Here is a 20,873-nt window from a genome sequence, read left to right as displayed (position 1 = left end):
AATTAATTAATTATTTGATTTAACAAAAATATAATTAATTTTGAATTAATTTATTTTTGGGATTTTTGGTATTTAAATAATAAGAAAAAATTGGGAAAAATCACATGCCTTCCCTGGCATGTGGTACACGTGTAGCACAGTGCACAGTCACTGTGCTACACGCATAAGAGACTGTGAGTAGTTTCTTGGTTCTACAATTTTAGTTTTCAAATATTAAATAAATAATGAGATATTGTAATATGATTAAAATATTATTATTTAAACTTAATCTGATAACTAATTAGTTATTTTCAAATTGTTTAAAGTAACTAATATTTTATTTTAAATATATTGGATATATTAAATATAGGATATCAGTTTTTCAGAACGTAAATTTTCAGGGATAGAAAAAGATCGTGAAATCTCTCTGAGAAAAAGAGAACAGTGCTACAAGCATAGATCACTGTTCTTCACAAACTTAGATCCAAACTTTATCAGATCTCATGTGTTGATAACATCTAATAAATAGACTTTGCCTATTATTTTGTATAGTGAGCCCACACTCGTTCTTTGTGTGCTGAGAACATTTTGGAAGATCTTGGTGTGAGATCTCAAGGATTTTTGCCATACAAAAAGATAGCAGCAAGAAAGGACCTGAGGTAATTTTCTATTCATGTATTTGATTCAATATATATATATGCATGTGAAGAAGTAGATCTAGAAATCTTGTGGGATTAAATTAACAATTTTGATTGTTGTTCCGCTGCGTATAATCTCTGATTTGATCTATAAAAACCAACAACTAGAACCTACATGAATGTTAAGATGAAGATAGGTCAATCTGTGCGTGAGCATGTATTGAACATGATCAGTGTACTCCATGATGCTGAGACACACGGAGCAGTCATGGATGAAAAGACACAAGTAAGCATTATACTTGAGTCTTTAACTCCTGCTTTTTCTACATTCACAACAAATTATGTCATGAACAAATTAGAATTTAACATGACACAATTGTTGAATGAATTACAAACTTTTGAGCCTTTGAACAAGACAATCTCAAGTCAGGCTGAAGCAAATGTTGTTGAAGCCAAACCATCTTCTTCTAAGAAGACAAGGAAAAGCAATAACAATGACTGCAAACCTAAAAAGGACAATCTGAAAAAGACAAAGAAGTCATCCAAGACACCCGAGAACAAAAAGAACAATGACCCTAAACAAAAGGCACCCAAAGGAAAGTGTTTCCATTGTAATGTCGGCGGTCATTGGAAGAGAAACTATCCAAAGTATCTCGCTGAGCTGAAAGAGAAAAAGCAAGGTAAATTAGATTTACTTGTACTCGAAGCTTGTATGGTGGAACATGATAAATCATCATGGATAGTTGATTCTGGTTCCACTAACAATGTTTGTTCTTGTTTGCAGATGCTTGAGTCCGCAAAGCAGTTAGGGCAAGGAGAGATGACTATGAGAGTGGGAAGTGGAGCACTTGTTTTAGCTAAAGCATGTGGAACAGTCCGTTAAAATTTTAAGAACAATTTTCTAGTTTTGAATAATGTTCTCTTTATTCTTGAAATTACTAGAAATATTATTTCTTTATCTTTGTTACATGAATAAAATTTTGGCATTTATTTTTATAATAATTTGATTTTTATTTCAAAGAATGGGAACAATATTTGTCATGCAAAACAAAAGGATGGACTGTACATGCTTAATCCAATTGAAAAATCGCTCAATAATTCTGAATTATTCAAAGTAGCTAATCCACAAAGTAACAAAAGAGAAAAGGTTTCTAAAGAAAATGACACATCTCTTTGGCACTTAAGATTAGGTCATATTAGTCTAGATAGGATAAACCGGTTAACTAGAGATGGACCTTTGAGGGAACTAACAATTGGAACCCTATCGGTTTGTGAATCCTGTTTAGAAGGAAAATTGACAAAACGACCTTTCACTTCAAAGGGAAATAGAGCCAAAGGACCACTAGAGCTTATACACAGTAATGTATGTGGTCCAATTAACATTCAAGCTCGAGGTGGTTATGAATATTTAGTCACATTTACTGATGACTATTCTAGATACGGTCATGTCTACCTAATGCTTAAGAAGTGAGAAACTTTTGATAGGTTTAAAGACTTCAAAGCCTTAGCTGAGAAGCAATTAGGTAAATCTTTAAAGACACTCTGATCTGATTGTGGTGGTGAATATTTGGATTCTGAATTCAAAGATTTCTTGCTGGAGAATGGAATTCTATCCCAACTCACAGCACCCGAAACACCACAACAAAATGGAGTTTCAGAGAGAAGAAACCGAACCTTATTGGATATGGTCAGGTCTATGTTAAGCTACTATTCACTTCCCTTATCATTTTGGGGATATGCACTTCAAATAGCTAATTACATTTTGAATGTAATTCCGTCAAAAGCTGTGACAAAGACACCACTAGAATTATGGAATAGAAATAAACCTAGTTTACGACATTTTTGTATTTGGGGTTGTCCTGCTCATGTGCTAAGATCTAAATCTGGAAAACTGGATTCAAGGTCTGAAGTGTGTATATTTGTGGGCTATGCTCCAGAAACAAGAGGCAGATATTTATATAGTCCAAGTGATCAAAAGGTATTTGTTTCGACGAATGAAACCTTTTTAGAACTCGACTATGTGAATTATTTTAAACCTTAGAGCAAAGTAGTTTATAGGAACTAATTACAGATAAAATTTCATCTCCATCGTCTTCATCAGTTAATGATAAAACTACCAAAGAAACCACAATTCCTGAAAAGGAAAAACCAGTGCAACATCGTAGTGGGAGGATTGTGAGACAACCTATTCGCTTCGAACATGAGGCACACGTTATTGTATCAGATACTGAAAAGGATGACCCATTGACTTTTAAAGAAGCAATAGAAGACCCTGATGTTGATAAATGGCAAGCTGCCATGAATCATGAAATGGAATCAATGTATTCCAATTCTGTCTGGGAACTTGTAGATCTGCCTGACAATGTTAAAGCCATTGGATGTAAATGGATCTACAAGAAGAAAATGGGTGCAGATGGAATGGTAGAGACTTATAAAGCAAGTCTTGTGGCCAAAGGCTACACATAGAGAGAGGGTGTTGATTATGCTTAAGTCCATTAAGATACTTTTATCCATAGCTGCCATCTATGATTATGAGATCTGGCAAATGGACGTCAAGACAACCTTTCTAAATGACCAACTTGATGAAACCATATATATGGAACAACCAGAAAGGTTTATTAAGAAGGATCAAGATCAAAAGGTATGCAAGTTGTTGAAATCCATATATGGATTGAAACAAGCATCAAGATCTTGGAACTTAACTTTTGATGAAACTATCAAAACATATGGCTTCGAACAAAATGTTGACGAAGCATGTGTTTATAAATACATCAAAGGGAATGTCGTGGTTTTCTTAGTTCTTTACGTTGATGATATCCTACTCATTGGGAATGATGTAGAGACATTATCAAAGGTAAAGAAATGGTTGGCTGACAAATTCCAAATGAAAGATTTGGGAGAAGAGAGCTATGTTCTAGGCATTAAAATTCTAAGAGATAGAGAGAACAAGCTCTTGGCACTTTCACAAGCAAATTATATTGATAAAGTGCTTGAAAGATTCTCTATGGAAAATTCCAAAAAGGGTCAATTTCCGACTAGACATGGAATTGCTCTTTGCAAAGATCAGTGTCCAAAGACACCACTAGAGCAAGAGGACATGAGAAAGTATCCCTATGCATCAGCTGTAGGGAGCCTAATGTATGCAATGTTATGTACTAGACCTTACATATGTTATGTAGTAGGGATTGTCAGTCGTTATCAGTCAAATCCATGTTTGGAACATTGGATTGTGGTGAAACATATTCTCAAGTATCTCAGGAGAACGAGAAACTATATGCTAGTATATTCGGGTAGTGACCTTGAAACTACTGGATACACTGACTTTGATTTTCAATCAAACAAAGATAGTAGAAAATTTACTTCCGGGTCAGTATTCACTCTTGGTGGTGGAGCAGTTGTCTGGAGAAACATTAAGCAATCCAGTATAGCTGATTCAACCATGGAAGCTGAATACATAGCAGCTTGTGAAGCAGCTAAAGAAGCAGTTTGGCTGAAAAAGTTCTACATGGATTTGGAAGTGGTTCTAGAAGTGGAGAAACAACTTGTTCTTTACTGTGACAACAGTGGAACAGTGGCTAATTCTAAAGAACAAATAAGACACAAGAGGGGAAAGCATATAGAGCGCAAATACCACTTAGTCAGATAAATCGTACATAGAGGAGATGTGCCCATTCTGAAAATTGCATTAGAACACAACCTGGCAGACTCGTTTACGAAGACGCTTCCTGCAAAGCAATTCAAGGGTCATGTACGTAATATGGGATTAAGAGAAATGCCTTACTTGCTTTAAGTACAAGTGGGAGATTGTTAGGAGTATGCCCTAAAAGCATGTAAAAGACATTTATTATTACAATGAATAAACAAATACAATGGTCTATTATTGTTATATTTAGATTATTTAAATTATTGTCTGAATAATTTCTTTGTAAATATCAGAAAAAATCCATATTCATTATTGAGAATGTGATCTTGTATTAGTACGAGAGAATTACGATCACATGAATGAATAAAAATAGTCAACAACAAATTGAAGTTATGGAATTCTTTACTTAGGGTTGTAAGTACGGTTTACTGAGTATCATGTTGATACAAATAATCTAGATTCGGATTATTGATGTGGTAAGACATCTCGGTAAAGGTGCTTTATATAATATGATTATATATGACAATGACCGATATGAATAAAAGTCTTTATCAAAAAACCATTTAATAATAAAGATTTGTAATTCATATCATAACTGATGATCATTTATAGATCAACCTAAATCTTGAATGTTCATGAACTCCTGTTTATGTTTATTAAATCTTTTGATTCATTCATTAAGGTCTCTTCATAGATTGAGGCTAATGACTTTTGTTTTGGAGATTTAATATCATGGATGGCTGCGAACATGTATCAACATATGAAATCTAATCTTTCCTAACAGATCGTATAGTGGTTCCCTTAAGGGTTAATTCTGGAACTGAATGATTTTGAGCTCAAATCTGTAATTAGATTATAGATTAATTATTCACTAGTAAATTAATTGTACTTAAGGATTAAGAAGTAAATTAAAAAGGTAAAATGGTAATTCTTCCATTCTAATTTATGAACTAAATAATTAGAGGGTTGAACTATTTTAAGATGGTTATATCAATGGACAACTTAAAATAAGATTTCTGTAAAAGTATATCTATAACATAAAGAGTTCAATTCTGAATTTATAGTCGAGAAATATCATAATTAATAAATTAACTATTATGATTAAAGAGTTTAATTATTTAGTTTTAATTTATTGGAGCTTAATGTTATAGGTCCATGGTCCCCGAAATGGCTAAGCAAACACTGACAAAGATAAATACAAAAATGGGAAAATGGACTTATTTGATAAGTAAAATATTTTTTTATGCGCAAAACATAATTATTGTATAATTATGTGTAATTAATTAATTGAGAATTAATTAATTATTTGATTTAACAAAAATATAATTAATTTTGAATTAATTTATTTTTGGGATTTTATGGTATTTAAATAATGATGAAAATTGGGAAAATCACATGCCCTCCCAACATGGGTTGGGTGTGTAGCACAGTGCACATCACAAGAAGATTCTAGAAGAATCTTGGTTCAACAATTTTAGTTATTTAAATATTAAATAAATAATGAGATATTTTAATATGATTAAAATATTATTATTTAAACAAAAATCTGATAACTGATTAGTTATTTTAAATTGTTTAAAATAACTAATATTATTTATTTTAATATATATTGGATATGTTAAATATAGGAGATCAATTTTTCTAGAGCGATACTTTCTAGAGGCAGAAATTATATCGTGAAATCTCCCTGAGAGAAATAGAACAGTTCTACAAGCATAGGTCATTGTTCTTCACAAATTTAGGTCCAAACTTTATCAGATCTCATGTGTTGAGAACATCTGATAAATAGATTTTGCCTATTGTTTTGTATAACGAGCCCACACTCATTCTTTGTGTGTTGAGAACATTTTTGAAGATCTTGGTGTGAGATCTCAAGGATTTTGCTGTACAAAAAGATAGCAACAAGGTAGGACTTGAGGTAATTTTTTATTCATCTCTTTGATTCAATATATATATATATGTATGTAAAGAAGTAGATATAGAAATCTTGTGGGATTAAATTAACAATTTTTATTGTTGTTCCACTGCGTATAATCTCTGATTTAATCTATAAAAACCAACACTAACATGTAAAGTTCATTTCCAAGGACGAGCTCGACCCACTTTACTGTAAGCGGTTAAAGTTTACTTATAAATTTTTGCTTGTTGCTAATGCACATTTACATACTTAGCGTTTTGTTATAACGATCCATTTACCGCAATAACTCCCTTTTAATTATAAGTTATATACGTGTGTGGTTCAGGGAATTGAGAATTCCCCCTCGTAGATTAGTAAGAGTAGGACGTGGTTGAGTTAGGGGAAGAGCCGCAGTGAATGCAACACAGCTCGAACCACCACAAGGATGGGAGGAACATTTTGCGAGAATGGAAGAGACCATTCAAAGACAGAACGTAGAGATCAATCAATTGTGGCAGCAAACTAGGCCACCTGCAAGGCCTAAAGCACCAGTGTATAGGCAGCCACCTGTCATTGCAAGGTTACCAGTTGCGAAGAATCATATGGAACCCTTGTTTTAAAGGTTCCGAAAGCAACACCCACCAGTTTTTGAAGGCACCATTGATTCGGTCCAGGCCCAGGAGTGGATCAGCGGGATGGAGAGGATCTTGAACATGATGGGAGTTCAAGGCACTGAATGAGTGGTGTGCACATCCTTCATGTTGAAAAAAGATGATCAGATTTGGTGGGAGGTAGTGGAGCAATCACGGGATGTTAACACTATGGATTGGGACAGATTGAAATAGGTGTTTAATGATAAATACTACAACTCAATAGTGTTAGCAACAAAAATGGAAGAATTTATCAAGCTGACTCAAAGAAATCTCTCGGTGATAGAATATGCACAGAAGTTTGACCAATTGGCGAAGTTTACCAAGGATCTTGTACCTACTGATAAGGTATGAGCAAACTGGTTTGTGAGAGGTCTAAAACCAATGATAGCTCGGGATGTGGAGATTGTTTCTAGAGGTATTTTCACCTATGCTGAAGTGGTGGAAATGGCTCTTATGGCTGAGAAGAGCGAATAGAGAATTTGGAAAGATAAAGCTACTAGAAGGGATGCCAAGAAGAGTGGGGAAGCCACCTCTATTGACAACAGGAAGAGGGGACAGGAGCAGCCAAGCCAAGTTGAAAATAATAAATGGCCCAAGCCTAACATTGACAACCATTCTGGTGGAATTTGTGGCAGAAACATTCCACCTTGCTCTAAGTGCACAAAATTCCATTCTGGTGAGTACAGAGCTGAAGTTTGCTACAAATGTGGGAAGGAAGGTCATATGAAGCGCAATTGTCTGACATGGGAACAATCTGGCAATAAGGAGGAACAGAAGAAGAATGACAAGTACGTCCCAGCCAGAGTCTTCTCCATCACCAAAGCTGAAGCTAAGGCAAGCCCTTTCATTGTAACAAGTCAGATCCCTATGGCCAATACCACATGTAAAGTTTTATTTGATTTTGGTACATCACACTCTTTTATTTCTAGTAGAACTATAAATATTGTAAATGCACCTAGTGAATTATTTAATGTGGGGTTTGGGACTATGTTACCCTCTGGAGAAATTGTAATATCTAAAAATTTGGTTAAAGCTGTACCTTTATGGATAGATGGGAGGGAGTTGTACGTAGACCTGATTGTATTAGATTTATATGATTTTGATGTAATTCTGGGGATGGATTTTCTTTCCAAATACAAAGCTTCTATTGACTACAAACGCAAGAAAGTGGTCTTTGCATCGGAAGGCGGAGATCTGTTTGAGTTCGAAGGCATAAGCGAGAAACCCAGAACTCCTATCATATCAGCGATGATAGCCAGAGAAATGTTGCAACATGGATGTTTGGGGTATCTCGTGAATATGGTCAATGAAATCGAAGAGAAAAAAAGGAGACCTGAAGAGACAAAAGTTGTAGCTGAGTTCCTCGATGTCTTTTCAGAAGAACTGCCAGGTTTACCTCCACACAAGGAGATAGAATTTGTAATCGATTTGATGCCCATAATAATTCCAGTATCTCGAGCACTAGACAGAATGACACCAGCGGAACTCAAAGAGCTCAAAACTCAATTGGAGGAATTACTTAAGTTGGGGTTCATCAGACCGAGCTATTCTCCTTGGGGCGCACCAATTCTTTTTTTCAAGAAGTAAGACGAATCTATGAGGATGTGTATTGATTATCAAGAGATGAATAAGGTCACAATAAAGAACAGATATACTTTGCTGAGAATCGATGATCTGTTCGACCAGCTTCAGGGGATCAAGGTATTTTTGAAAATCAATCTTTGGTCGGGACCATCAGCTGAGGATCAAGAATGATGATATATTGAAGATAACCTTCAGAACCAGGTACGGGCATTACAAATTTTTGGTGATGTCGTTTGGACTCACAAATGCTCCAACATCTTTTTATTGACCTCGTGAATAGGGTTTTCAAGGAGTACTTGGATTAGTTTGTCATCATGTTCATAGATGATATATTGGTCTACTGCAAGACAGAAGGAGCACATGAGGAGCATTTATGTCTGACCTTGCAATGATTAAGAGAGCATCAATTGTTTGCCAAATACAAGAAATGTGAATTCTGGTTATCTAAGGTTGGTTTTCTAGGTCATATTGTCATTGATGGTGGTGTGAAAGTAGATCCTGTAAAGATTGTTGTTGTGAAAGAATGGCCAAGAACAAAGAATGCCTCGAAAGTTAGAAGCTTTCTGGGTTAGGTAGGCTATTATTGAAGGTTTGTCGAAGGGTTTGTCGAAGATAGGCACACCGATGATAGAATTGACAAGAAAGAATCTGAAGTTCACCTGGTTAGATAAATGTGAGCAAAGCTTCCAGGAATTGAAGAGCCGACTTATATCAACACTTGTACTCAGCTTACCCTCAGAGGACGAACAATTCGCGGTTTATTGTGATGCGCTAGAACAGGGGTTGGGATGTGTACTGATGTAGTCTGGTAAGGTCATAGCCTATGCCTCTTGGCAACTGAATGATTATGAACAGAGATATCCGACGTACAACCTAAAATTAGCAGCAGTTGTCTTTGCAATGAAGATTTGGCGTCACTATCTCTACAGGGTGAAATGTGATATTTACACCGATCACAGGAGCCTTGAATACTTATTCATCCAGAAGGAGTTAAATATGAGGCAAATGAGGTGGTTGTAGTTAGTCAAGGATTATGAATATGACATACTATACCACCTCGGTAAAGCCATTATTGTGGCAGATACACTTAGCTGCAGAGGGTCGTGAATGGTTTCTTCTTTATAGGGCGAATCAAGGAAGATCTTGGAAGACATGGAATGAACTGGTATAGAACTTATCATAGGACAACTTGCAAAGGTTACACTATTAGGGAAAAGTAAAATGCAGATAAGAAGTTGAGTGACCTAAAGCAAGAGATGCAGAATAAGAATGCCAATGAGTTCACTATGTCAGATACTGGACTACTTAGATTCAAGGAGCGTATTTGTGTGCCAGACAGTGTTGAGCTAAGGAAAAAGATTCTAGTGGAAGCTCATACTACCCCATATTCTGTTCACCCCGGGACCACTAAGATGTACCACAACCTTAAGGTATTGTATTGGTGGCTAGGAATGAAGACGGATGTAGTGCAATATGTGGCAAAATGCTTAACCTGTTAGCAGGTTAAGACAGAACATCAAAGACCAGTGGGGTTACTGCAACCATTGAATATTCCTGAGTGGAAGTGGGAGGAGATATCTATGGATTTTGTGACGGGATTACCTAAGACCACAAAACAACACGATGCAATTTGGGTAATTATGGATAGGTATACCAAGTCGGCTCACTTCCAATTGATATGCATGACTTATTCTATGGATCAGTTCATTGAGTTGTACATAAATGAGATAGTACGTCTACATGGGACACCGTACTCTATTGTGTGTGATCGGGATGGTCGGTTTACATCAACATTCTAGGAGAGTATGCAGAGAGCAATGGGAACTCTGTTGAAGTTCAGTATAGATTATCACCTAGAAGCGGATGGTCAGACCGAGAGGAAAAATCAGAACATAGAAGATATGCTCAGAGCATGTGTCATTGACTTTCTGGGATCCTGGAGTAGATACTTTCCACTGATTGAGTTTTTGTACAACAACAACTACCAATCTACCATCGGGGTAGCACCATATGAAATACTGAATGGATGAAAGTGTAGGCCCCCACTTCACTGGGATGAACTGGGAGAGACAAAACTACTTGGGCTAGATGCAGTGAAACACACCAATGAGGCTATTCAGAAAATCAGAGCTAGAATGGTCACAGCTCAGAGCAGGCAGAACTCTTATGCAGACCTAAAACGCAAGCATGTTGAGTTTGAAGTTGGTGATCATGTATTTCTAAGTGTGACTCCAAGGAAAGGAATCTCGGTGAAGAGGTTCGGCAAGAAGGGAAAGCTAAGTCCCAGATATGTCGAAACTTTTGAGATTTTTGATAGAGTGGGCAATGTGGCGTACAGGGTAGCTTTACCACCATCATTGTCCAGGTTGCATAACGTATTTCGTGTATCACATCTTCAAAAATATGTGTCTGATCCATCAGATGAGTTGAGATACGAGACATGGGGTTTGCAGGAGGATTTTTCGTTCGATGAGCGTCCAGTGAAAATACTTGATCGAAAAGACAAGGTATTATGGAGGAACAATGTTGTTGATGAGGAACAAGGTATTAAGGAATAAGACCATTTCCTTGGTAAAGGTATTATGGAGGAACAATGTTGTTGAGGAGGAAACCTCAAAATTAGAGTCTGGTATGACACAACTACATCCCGAGTTGTTTTAGTAAAATTTCAGGACAAAATTTCTTTTTAGGGGGGATAATTGTAATTTCCGTTTTCCCGAAAGGGTAATTTTGAAATTTCATCACTGAGGGCATTTTTGTCTTTTTTCATATTTTTGAAATTTGAGAGTGTTGACCCAGATTTTGGTCAACTGGCACGGAGTCAGAATATGCTTGATGTGAATGAATGCGTTGAAAAGAATGCAATAGCGAAAATGATAAGAACACGATATTTTATAGTGGTTCGGCCCCAGGATCTGGTAATAACCTACGTCCACTTAGATTGTTATTGATGTGAGAATCAAAGGAGTGATCAAAGAACTAGGGTTCAATGAGTTTCACTAACCTCTAAAGACCAATACAATGTTTCTAGTAGAATTACTCGAGTCTCAAATAATTCGAAAGCCAAAAAGCACCCCTCCTTGAGCTATCTTTCTCTATTTATAGGCTCAAAGGGGATTACATGAGATTGTTACAGATATTCTCTCCTGAATAATCAGATATTCAGGAGATTATGTGAGTTAAATTCGGGATTTACAAAGATCTTTATTGGAACGTCATGCTGTATGCGGAACCATCGACCAGACTGGTCGCAGGAAAGACTGGGCCGCCTTCTGCCTATAATGTGCCTTCTGGTCGATGCACTAGCAGAACCCTTCTAGATGTCAGCCACGTGTCCAGGGATCACTTTCCACGTCATCAATGCCAGTTTTTTGGATAACATTTGCCCCCCCAAGTTTATTTATTACGAGCAATAAATAAACTTTTGAATGAACGACCCTTCGGTGACCCCGCCATACATGTCAGAACCCTCCGTGTGTTCTTGGAAAAAGCAACCTACTCTTGTCTAATCATGACTTATCGGTTCCCCAATAATAATTCGACTGCTATCTCGCTTCCCCATACTTCGAAAAGGGAAACTGATGATTACACCTTTTTAATGCCACAGACAAACTTATATAACATCTCTAAAGTTCTTCTTTTTCTCTTCTTACGCACGCCATTACTCATTTCAGAAACCCTAAAACCAGAGATTTCGTCTTCTCCCAGGGACCATTCTTCTGCACTTTCAAGATTCAGCCCGAGAGCTCCTCGATTTCCGAAGACTCTTTATCATTCTCCACGATCTTCTTTCTGGTAAGTCTTCGAATCTTTACGTTTTGTATTTTCTTAATGCAGGCTCCTGTATGTTGACTGTTGAGTTTATCTTCTGGGTTGAGATGTTTGTCAATAGGATGTCTTGTGGGTGGAAAGAGTTACGAGTTAGTTTTATAGTTTGGATCGTTCTTTTAGGACGTAAAATTGAAGTAAAAATTCGATTTTTAGGCCAGTCGAAAAATAAGTTTTTCCCGCCCTAAGGGGAGTTGAAAAAGCTTTTACGAAAAACTTTTTGCTTTCACCCTCTGATCCGTTTTTCAAACTGCTCGTATGAAAATTTTTAACTTTCGTTAGAATGCTGCTGTATAAAAGCTCGACTTTTATACTCGACCAGCTTTATTCTAAAAAGCCTTTAAAAATTCTCTATCCTCACCTCCCCATTCTTCTGTTTGCAGACTTTGATGCCAGATTTGTGGGGAGGAGAATGGCCCATCGACGACGATCTTCTCGCCCAGCTGCTCGAAGGCGAAGAACAACCGGTCGACCGAATTCACGAGATTCCTTTTTCACGATCTTCCTCCAGACCTCGTCCTTCTCCTCCTCAAATGGGACGCTCTAAATCTCTAGGCAAGAAAAGACCTGAATTCGACAATAGTCCAAACCCTCCTGCCCAGCCTGATTCACAGGCCAGGGTTCCTTCGACCAGTGGCTGAGAAAATCCTGCTCCTGACCCCAATATCCAAACTAGAGCCCGCCCTCGCCATCAAAATCTGCCTGATGTCGAGTGGTATTTCTCCCCGACCAACCTAGTGACTCCCAGGATGCGTGCTAACTATCTTAGGAGGTATCCTCTCACAGGGGTCACTCTCAAAATTCTTGCTGCAGACCAAAGGGCTAACCTCCCCGGAGGTGCATACAGCGCTTGGTCTCGGTATCACATAGAGGCGGGGGCTACCCTTCCTCTACATCCTTTTTATCAGGGGGTGGCTAATTATTTCGCTGTCGCCCCCTTCTAAATCACTCCTAATGGATATAGAATGTTGGCAGCACTCTATATCCTGTACAAACTTAAAAAGTTGCCAGAACCTACCCCACATGAAGTCAACTATCTCTTCGACCTCAAGTCCAACCCTCAGCAGTATGGGACGGGCTTCTTCCATCTCTGTCACCAGGAGACCAACCGGACGTTCCTGAGTGGCACCACGTACATATCCAACATGGGGCAGTACAGTAAGGAGTACTTCCTTACTCCGGACATAACCAGCAACAACTTGGCCTTCGCTCGAGGAGGTAAGTGCTGCTTTTACTGGTCGATACTTTTCAATCAGCGATTTTTCCTTCAGATTTCTTAAAGTACTGTTTATCTTTCAGGCCCATGGTTACGTCCGACCCCAACACCAGACATGGTGTTGAGGTCCAACGCATTGGCTAGGATGACAGACGCAGAAAAAGCGTCAAGTCCCTGGTTACTGAAGAAAATTTGAGGCTATCTGGCCTCCTGGCTCCTCGCCATGAAACAAGAGGACCTGTGGTTGCTGATGCCACTGCCGAGGGGGTTCCCGAGCAGCAACCTCCTGCATCTCCTCCACGAAGGAGGCCGACGGGGGTTACAATCAGGGAACCCACGGGCAATCCTTCTACTCCCCAAGGCAAGGGGAAACAAAAGGCAAAAGAGCCGGTTGTGGACTTGGGGGAATCCTCCAATGAAAATGGTACAGTAATTTTGCTTTTAAATAGCTTGCCAATTCCCTGTCATTTGTTTGACAGGGAGGGAAACTTTACATATACTCCCAATCTAGGGCCAGACTTCTTCATGCCAGATAATGAGTATGTGACTAATAGAGTCAATAGTGTAGCGACCAGTAGTCGTAGCTCGGGTATTAACATTGTGACCTCTTTTTTGCCTTATCGAGAGTTTTTATCTACCTTTATCTTATCATTTTCATGTGTTTACTTGTATGCAGATATGGCTACTCCCAACGTTTTTGACTTATACCAGGCTGAGGAGGAAGTAGAAGTTCCTCTGGTTCGGCAGAAGTCGTCTAGGAGACACAACGGCGAAACAAGCCAAGGACCTGCCAAGAAGGGTCGAACAGAAGACCCTTCCAAGGACGTGCCAACGGGGCAAACTTCTGCTCAGCCTTTGGCTCCTGCTGCAAAGGAAACTCCGCCTGTGACGATGACTCCTCAACCTGCGACTGCCAAGGAACAGACTCAGCGGGACGAAGCCCTCGGGGCTAAACTCTCGAACCGCGCTCTGCGAGCGGCCAAGGACCGCCTTGCACATATCGTGAAGTATGACTGTTGTAAGGACGTGATGGCTGAGGCAGAGACCATGGGGGTCGACCAGATTCTGAACAGGGCCCTAAATGAAATAGCCAGCGTAAGTGCTCCTTATCTCTTTGGCCTTAGTATTTTATTCTTTGTAATAGGTTCTAACTTTATCTTCTGTCCTCAGGCTTTGCTGTTTGCAACTGCTGCTCGTACCCGCACCTAAGCCACCGTCGAACAGGCTCGGGCAAAGGCCATCGAGAGGTACCAGGTGAAAGCAGCCGAGGAACTTTCGGCTGCAGAGGCCAGGCATGCGAAAGAGTTGGAGGCGGTCGTTCAGCAGAGGGATGCTGCGGTGATAAAGCTATCGGAGGCTGAAGCTTCGAAGGCAGCTATAAGAAAGCAGAGGGAGGAGTATCAGGAGGCCAGCCGAGTCCTCGCGAATGCAAGAGACTGGGTGAGGAGCTCAAGTCCAAGGACGAGGCCATCGCTACTCTTGAGAGCCAAGTAGAGCAGCTGAAGCTTTCCAATGCCAAAGATCTGGAAAGGTATAAAAACACGACGCTCCGGTGTTTTTACAACTTCTGGAAAAACAATCAGGGCGCCAACTTCGACTATCTTTCAGAAGATGTTAGAAATGCTGAGCTGGCCCACTGCACTGCTCAACTGGCTGAAGAGGAGGCAAGAACAAGGATCCCTGCTTCCCCAAGCATCGCTGGCGCAGAGGAAGAAGGAGTCGTTGAGGATGCGGCCAATCAGAATGCTGATAAAGACCCTCCTGCTCCTAATGCCTCTTGAGCTTTTATATTTATTTTTTCTTTCTTTTGATTACACAACCCACGGGTCGTGATGTAAAGACAATATCTTTTTTGAGTTTGCTACATGGGCAGCAAACTTTTCCTTTTACTTGAACAGTTACATCCAAGCAATGATGCTTGCGGTGTAAAAGATTGCTTTATAATGTTATAATATTTTCATCTTCTATAACATCTGTCCGTATGACCGAACTTAGCATAGTACTTTGGCTTGATTTAACAAAATATAAATTTTGAAAAATACTCTAAGTACCTTAGCATGCTTTCACTCATTTTGTTCATGTGTTTACATACCTCACGGTACGCTTTGCTATCGATGTGCCTTATATGCCCCCCAAGTGATCGAGGAGATTTGGGTCCTTGGTCACTTGCCTTGACCATGACCTGTTCGAACATTTCTGCTCGGGTGGAAAAATAATACTTGGAATACAGCAAAACAACACACGTAATGAACAAATACTTGTAAATATAAATTTACAAAGGTTGGCAAGAATGAATGGCTGCGCACAGTCCCTTATAATCTCGTATTAAAAATGGACTAAACATGTCTTTACGAGTGATTCTAAAATAAAATCTTACATATACGAGTGATTAGCCATACAACATGGCTAACCCTCTTTGCAAAACTTGTAAAAAGTAAAATTTAATACAAGCCAGTCCTTTAAAAAGGACTGTTCACTGATAGTACTTGCGCAGGTGTTCTCCATTCCAATATCGTGGAACGAGATCTCCATTTAGGCGTGCAAGTTTATAGGTGCCCAGATGAAGGACTTCTTCAATCTGGTAAGGTCCTTCCCAATTAGGTCCGAGTACTCCAGCAGTGGGGTCGCGGGTATTTAAGAAAACTCGTCGTAGCACCAAGTCACCGACGTTGAATTTTCTTTCTTTAACTTTGGAGTTAAAGTACCGGGCGACTTTTTGCTGGTATGCAGCAACTCGGAGTTGGGCCTTCTCCCGTATCTCATTAATTGAGTCTATGGACTCCATCAGTAGTTGGCTGTTCTGGTCCTGGTCGTATGTTACGCGTCGATGTGAGGGGGGATCCAACTCGACAGGTAACATAGCCTCATATCCGTAAGCTAGGGAAAATGGGGTGTGACCTGTCGCTGTTTGGTGAGACGTTCTATACGACCAGAGGACTTCAGGTAGCTGCTCTGGCCATGCTCCTTTAGCATCTTCAAGCCTCTTCTTCAGGGTGTCCATAAGGGTTTTATTCACAGCCTCGACCTGCCTGTTTGCTTGGGGATGCGCTACTGAAGAAAAGCATTTAATAACTCCGTGCCTTTCACAGAAGTCGGTGAATAAGTTGCTGTCAAATTGGGTTCCGTTGTCTGAAACTATCTTTTGGGGCAAACCATAGCGGCAAACAATGTTCTTGATGACAAAGTCAAGAACTTTCTTGGTCGTTATGGTGGCGAGTGGTTCAGCCTCGGACCATTTAGTGAAGTAATTGATTGCCACGACTGCGTACTTTACTCCCCCTTTTCTCGTTGGTAGGGACCCAATCAAATCTATCCCCCACATCGCAAAAGGCCACAGACTTTGCATCTGTTTCAATTCATTTGGAGCTGCTCATGGAATCTTGGAGAACCTTTGACATTTATCGCATCTTCGTACAAACTCCATCGAATCCTCGTTCATGGTTGGCCAGAAGTAGCCTTGCCTTAGGATTTTCTTTGCCAAACTCTGCCCCCCAGCGTGATCCCCGCAGAAGCCTTCATGCACCTCCTTCATGAGTTCCTTAGCTTTTTCTGGCGTAACGCATCTGAGTAGTGGCATTGAATACCCTCTTCGGTACATAACACCATCGACCAGTATGTACCTAGCGGCCTGCCTTTGTAGAGTTCTGGCTTTGTTTCTATCTGTTGGTAGCACACCATTCGTCAGATACTCCAAGTAAGATGCCATCCATGTATCCTCCATTCGAATCTCCATATTGGTCTCGACCGCTTGTATGCTTGGCTCATTCAGTCTTTCTACTGGCACGATGTTCAAAGTGTCAGCATCCTTCGCGCTCGCGAGTTTGGCTAAGGCATCTGCGTTTGAATTCTGATCCCGCGGAATTTGCTGGAGGGTGTACTCTGTGAACTGTGCTAGCAGGTCTTTTGTTTTATTCAAGTAGGCTACCATTTTTAAGCCTCACGCTTGATATTCTTCTAGAACTTGATTCACCACCAGCTGTGAATCACTGTAAATATCAAGCGTCTTTATGCTCATGTCTTTCGCCATTCTCAATCCAGCGAGGAGTGCTTCATATTCGGCTTCATTGTTTGATGCGATGAAGTCGAATCTAATAGTGCAGTGAAATCGATGCCCCTCCGGCGTTATCAATATCACTCCCTCTCCTGCGTGGGATTCGTTGGACGACCCATCCGTGAATAACTTCCACGAAGGAGCTTTCTCTTGAGGCTCGGGCGCACTAGGCTGTTTGCACTGCTCGCTGTCTGGGAGTTCGGTGAACTCTGCAATAAGATCGGCCAATACTTGTCCTTTTACTGCTGCTCGCGGTGAATAAGTTATATCAAACTGCCCTAGTTTGACTGCCCATTTTAATAACCGTCCAGCCGCCTCTGGTTTTTGGAGGACTTGCCGAAGGGGCTGGTTAGTTAAAACTGTGATGGGATGGGCTTGAAAGTAAGGGCATAGCTTCCTAGAGGCCAGGATTAAGCAATATGCTAAACTCTCAATTGGTGGATATCTCAGTTCTGCTCCGATCAACCTCTTGCTAACATAGTAGACCACTTTTTGTACGCCTTCTTCTTCTCGCACTAGTACCGCGCTAGCAGCAACTTCGGTAATTGCCAGGTAAATAAACAAAGTTTCTCCTTTGATTGGCTTTGATAAGATGGGAGGCTGTGCCATATGAGCTTTCAAGGCCTGAAAAGCTTGCTCGCAGTCTCCTGTCCATTCAAACTTCTTATTGCCCCTAAGTAGATTAAAGAAAGGGACGCACTTGTCTGTTGACTTTGAAATAAATCTGCTTAGGGCTGCGATTCTCCCGGTTAAACTTTGTACATCTTTGATCCTTTCTGGCGATTTCATGTCGATCAGGGCTTTTATCTTGTCGGGGTTGGCCTCGATTCCTCTTGAATTCACAATGAACCCCAAAAACTTCCCTGATCCAACTCCGAAGGAACATTTGAGGGGATTTAACTTCATCTGGTATTTGCTCAATACATCGAAGCACTCTTGTAAATCCTTCACATGTCCTTCTGCTTTCTTAGATTTTACTAGCATGTCGTCCACGTATACCTCCATGTTTACTCCGATCAGCTCCTTAAACATGTGGTTGACTAGCCGTTGGTAAGTCGCACCTGTGTTTTTCAGTCCGAAGGGCATTACTTTGTAACAGTATAAGCCCATATCGGTCTGAAAGCTGGTGTGATCCTAGTCAGGGGGATGCATGCTAATCTGGTTGTAGCTCGAATATGCATCCATGAACGAGAGGATCTTGTGACCTGCGGTAGCATCGACCAGCTGGTCGATTCTTGGGAGTGGAAAGTAATCCTTTGGGCAGGCTTTATTGAGGTCTGTGAAATCCACGCAGGTTCGCCATTTGCCGTTAGGCTTGGGAACCAGCACTGGATTGGAGACCCATGACGGATAAAATGCCACCCTGATGAACCCATTCTCCTGTAATCTCTCAACTTCTTCCTTTAAGGCTCTCGATCTATCCTTATCGAGCAGCCTTCTCTTTTGTTGCATGGGTGGAAAAGTCTTGTCTATATTCAGGACATGGTTGATAACTGCAGGGTCTATCCCAGCCATGTCTTTGTGCGACCAGGAAAAAACCTCCTGGTTCTTCCGCAAAAATTCCACCAGTGCGTGCTTCGTGATTGGCTCTAGGTTCTTCCCGACCTTCACAACTCTGGTCGGGTCTTTTTCGTCGAGTTGGACCTCTTCCAGGTCCTCGACGGGTCCAACGTTTTCTTCAAAATCCCCAAAGCGAGGATCTAAGTCTCTATCCTCACTTTGGGCAACGCCCTATTTAGTGAATTCATTACCGGATTAGGCTTGTGTATCAACCGCCATCTGCACCCTATCTGAGGTAGCGCTCTTTGGCGCCCCCCTTTTCGCCTTCGTGATTGAGGCGTTATAGCACTCCCTGGCTTCCCTCTGGTTTCCCAACACGCGTCCTACTCCTGCGTCCGTTGGGAACTTCATGGCTAAGTGCCACATAGAGATGACGGCCCGTAGATCAACTAGTATAGGCCTTCAAATGACGGCATTGTACGCCGAAGGAAAATCGACTACTACGGAAGTAGCGAGTAATGTCCTGGTACCTGGCGTTGTACCTGTCGTCACTGGTAGTCTGATCAATCTGGCGGGCGTGAGTCCCTCTCTAGAGAAGCCGTATATCGTTTGGTTGCAGGGCTCCAGGTCCTTAACGGACAACTTCATGCGTTCCAGCGAAGACTTATACAGGATATTCACTGAACTTCCTGTATCGACCAGCAATCTTTTTACCATCATGTTAGCCATCTGGATATCCATGACCAGCGGATCGGAATGTGGGAACCGGACGTGTTAGGCATCGCCATCAGAGAAGGTTATTTCGCCCTCTTCTGATCGAGCCTTTTTTGGCGCGCGGTCCTCCACAGTCATCTTCTCGATGTCCTGGTCATGGCGCAGGGTCCGAGCGTATCGCTCCCTGGCCTTTCCGCTATTTCCAGCGAGGTGCGGGCCTCCACAAATGGTTAAGAGTGTGCCAGTCACGGGGGCAGGCTGTAAGGGTGGCGAGCATTGGCGCATGGGCGCCTGCTCGTTACTACCCGGAGCTTCTTGTTGGGAATTTCCCGAGGCCCGTACGTATCTTCTCAAGTGTCCTTATCTAATAAGGAACTCGATTTCGTCTTTCAGCTGGTTGCATTCGTTGGTGTCATGTCCGTAGTCGTTATGATAACGACAAAACTTGGTAGTGTCTCTCTTCGAAATATCCTTTCGAATGGGGCCAGGTTTTTTATAAGGCACACTAGAACTTATGGCCTGATAAACCTCTCCCCGAGACTCAACGAGGGCAGTGTAGTTAGTGAACCGCGGTTCATAACAGTTACCTTTAGCTCGTTTATTGTCGGAGGTGGAAGGCTCATTGTGCGGCCGTTTTCCACCATTCTTGCCATTGCCGCTGCCGTTCTCGTTGCCTTTGCCGTTGCCGTTAGGTTTAGACCCATTGGCGGCTTTGGCGGGCTCGGCTACTTTCTTATCCTTGCCAGAAGGCTTTCCATCGTCGGCAATGGCATCTTCGAGCTTGATGTAACGATCAGCCCGGTCCAAGAATTCCTGGGTAGTTCTAACTCCATCCTTGCGGAGGTTCTTCCAGAGGGGGGAACGACGCCTAACTCCTGCGGTTATTGCCATCATCTTGCCTTCGTCCCCCACCGTTTTTGCTCCACCTGCTGCTCGCATAAAATGCTGGATGTAATCCTTCAGCGACTCCCCATCCTGTTGGCGAATCTCAACCAGCTGGTTTGGTTCGGTTGGATGCACACGACCTGCATAGAACTGTCCGTAAAACTCCCTTACGAACATTTCCCAGAAAACTATGCTTGCAGGAGGGAACTTAAAAAACCACTCCTGCGCGGCCTCAGAAAGTGTTGCAGGGAAGATCCTGCACCGAGCGTCTTCGGACACTTTCTG

This window comes from Humulus lupulus, chromosome X (genome assembly GCF_963169125.1).
Source record: "Humulus lupulus chromosome X, drHumLupu1.1, whole genome shotgun sequence".
In the NCBI taxonomy this organism is placed as follows: domain Eukaryota; kingdom Viridiplantae; phylum Streptophyta; class Magnoliopsida; order Rosales; family Cannabaceae; genus Humulus; species Humulus lupulus.
The sequence above is the reverse complement of the archived record's forward strand: the minus strand, read 5'-3'. Positions refer to the sequence as shown.